Source organism: Condylura cristata, unplaced genomic scaffold (genome assembly GCF_000260355.1).
Source record: "Condylura cristata isolate star-nosed mole 26May11 unplaced genomic scaffold, ConCri1.0 scaffold00012, whole genome shotgun sequence".
Taxonomy (NCBI): Eukaryota; Metazoa; Chordata; class Mammalia; order Eulipotyphla; family Talpidae; genus Condylura; species Condylura cristata.
This window is the reverse complement of record NW_004567113.1, coordinates 39,615,458-39,618,733: the sequence shown is the minus strand read 5'-3', so window position 1 is coordinate 39,618,733 and position 3,276 is coordinate 39,615,458.

Genomic DNA, 3,276 nt, shown 5'->3' with positions numbered 1-3,276 from the left:
GATGTCAAATTATAGAGCTGTATACTCAAACTTTTTATATCCTTTTTTTTTTTAAAGATTTATTTTTTTATTCATACAGATCTGGGGTACAGGTCAGAAATGCGGAGGTGAGAGGATTCACCAGAGACAGAGTGGGGAGCAGAACAGGCAGGCTGAAGTACACTGCTGAGGGGAGCAGCGGGTGGGCCAGGAGAGGCCTGCCAAGCCATGTGGATCCCCTCGGGGCAGGCGGGGATCGAACTCATGCGGAAGTGGCTCAAGCTTCTCAGTGCTGTGCTTCAACCCACTGCGCCACCAGGGAGGGCCTTATATCCATTTTTATGTTTCCTTTCTATATATCTTGATATTTTGACATATATATGACTGCAACATCAAAGAAGGATCCCAGCTGATAGTGACACAAAAAAGATGAATTAAACAATAGAACCTGTCCCAATAGCCCAAGATCTGAAAGACCATGCTAACATTCATCTTACAGTATTTCTTTTCACAGTATCATTTTCATTGAAGTGGCGAACTGGATTTCAATAATTGCTTTTGATTCAGAACTCTATATGTCATGAAAGTTGTTGTGGGGGTGAGGGGAACAAGCTGATAAAGATGGGGTGGCTGTTCATCCTGCTGACTGTAGTGCAATGGTTCTCAATTTAGGGCAATTTTTGTCCCCAATTAAGGGACATTTGGCAATGTCTGGAAACAGTTATGGTCTATGCCACTGAATTGAAAACACCTCTCTACTGGCGTCTAGTGGGTAGGGTTAGGGACTGTTTGCTAGATTGTAGGAAGGGTCCTACAGGGAATGATTCAGCACAAATATCAATAGTGCCATGAATGGGAATCACACTTGTGGTGCACAAATTTCACTGCAGAAGCAGAGAAGGGAAGCCATGTCCATGTACTGGAGAACATTCAAGGTATCCCTGAGGGCACAGGCAATGAGGAAAGGGTGGGGTCTAGTTTCTTGGTAGAATGAAGCAAGTTCCTTGGTAGGGCATAACAATTGCTCATATATTATAGAAAGTTATTTCTCAGTACAATAGCAGTTTTCACTGAAGGGTAAAATATTTAGTTTTGAGAGATTAGAGGCACTGCTTTTCAAGTGTGTTGATATTTCTGTGAAGATTTATCCAGTACTGTTTGTCTTATACACTATCTGAAATAAATTATTTAAATTACACTTAACATGCCCAACTAAGTGGGAACTGTGTCAAAACAGTGGGGGAGGGGGGTGGGTAGAGGGGCCCTCCCTGGTGGGCAAGGAGTTAAAGAACAGCACCATGAAGTTGTAGGCAGCCACTGCAGTCTGAGTTTGATCCCCAGCCAGGGAGCTGACCCACATGGTGCAGCAGACCTCTCCTATATCGCCTGCTGCTCCCCTCATCAGTGTCTTTCAGTTCATCTGCCTGTTTTGCTCCCCCCTCTGTCTCTGGTGAATTCTCTCACCCCTAAACCTGTGGCCTGTACCCCAGTTCTTGTATGTATAGATAAATCAATCTTTAAAAAAAAATGGCCAGGGGGTCTGAAACATCTCCTACTTCCTGAAAATAAATAAAATCATATTTTTTTAATGGAAGGAGATTTTTGTTATTGAGAGAACAGTTTCATTAATTGCTATTGATGAGTCATAGGTTATTTTTAATTCCTAATTTAAGATGTGGCAACAGTTAATTTCAATTTCTCTAAGGAGTGTGATTCTAAATTTTCTTGAATCCACATATAGCAGGTTGGTGATCACAATGAATATATCTGCACTGTCAAAAATCTAGTAATTCATTTAAAAGATAGCCCTGTCAGTGAAAACTTCAGTGGATTTAGATAGTTGACAATAGCTGGAAGGATTTCCAGATGACTAAAACTTTTTTTGAATCCCCTGACTTGCTTTGGCATTCTGATGACATGAACTATATTTAAATTTTTTTTCTAAGATACCTCCTGTATTTGTTTTATAATCTTCTATTCCATAATGAAAAATAACAGTTATGTCAGCATGTAAGTCATGCTTTATTACATTTACTCATCTATTCTTACCTAGAAAAGACAATGCCTGTTTCATTCACTTTTCAGGGCCAAGAAAGAACAACAAGAATAAACCTTAATCACTGAAATGAGGGGATTTAAAGTATTAAGAGAATGATAGATTTTTGTTTTGGGTCCTCAATTACCTGAGGAATTTAGCACACATGTTTGAAGAAATGTCCCATTAAGTAACACAGGAGAAAAGTTCAATTTAATAAAATTAAAGGGAAAATAATTCGGTTTGATGTTTAGTGGTTCCACCTAACATTTAATTATCCAGTAATTAATGCCACCCATTGCTCATTATATAGGACTACTGCTACGGTAAGTCATTTATGAGCTGGCTATGTGCCAAACAAATCAGATTGCTTTACATATTACTTAATTCTCTGTATATATTATTTAATTATTAAAATAAGTCAACCACATTGGAAATAAGCAGTTGCTAGTAAAGGGAACTGAGATAGTATTTGGTCACATTGCCAGCCTTATAAGACAAGTAAACAATTTTCGCCCAGGCACTGTGGCACAGATGCGTGAGATACTCCTCCATCTGACCTTCGGAAGCTTTTGGAAGAGAAGAGTTTGAGGTACGTCTTGAGCCAGCATCTTTAGCATCCTTCTCACCATCAGAATTGGAGTCACAAAATAGGGATTGTGATGGAACCCAGTCACTGACACAGCGCTGGATTCTGAGCAAGTCTGCTGAGTTTTTAAATGTATATCCCAACCAGTGAAGTGACCTATTCCACAAGTTAATTGTGAGGGAGAGGTGAAATAATAGTTGCAAAACTATTGAATCTGAAGACTGAAAGCGTTATAATCCCAACAAGCATGATGATACTCTGTAAACTTATTATTGTGGCCTCAAACAGACAGTATGAATAACTTAAACTTCCATTTTGCTAGCGTAATTTACACTGGGAAGGGGATGTAATTGCTAAATTAATGATTCACCTGGAGAGTCACTAGCTACTCCCTTTTCTCCTTCTCTCTTCTCTCCCTTTCACAATGCTCAAATCACCTCTGTCTATAAGGGACTGTCACTAACAATCCCAGAACTTTTTTGGTTAGCCAGGTAGAAGTTAATCAGTTTTGATAATTATTTTTCAAATAACCATATTTTGATTTTTTTCCATATTTGATTGTTTTTAACATAATTGATTCTGTCTAGTTTTTATTAGTTATTTTAGGCTGAAATTGCTCTACTCTAGTTTATAGATTTAGATATTTATTTTCTAATCTAAGCAAGCATCTAAA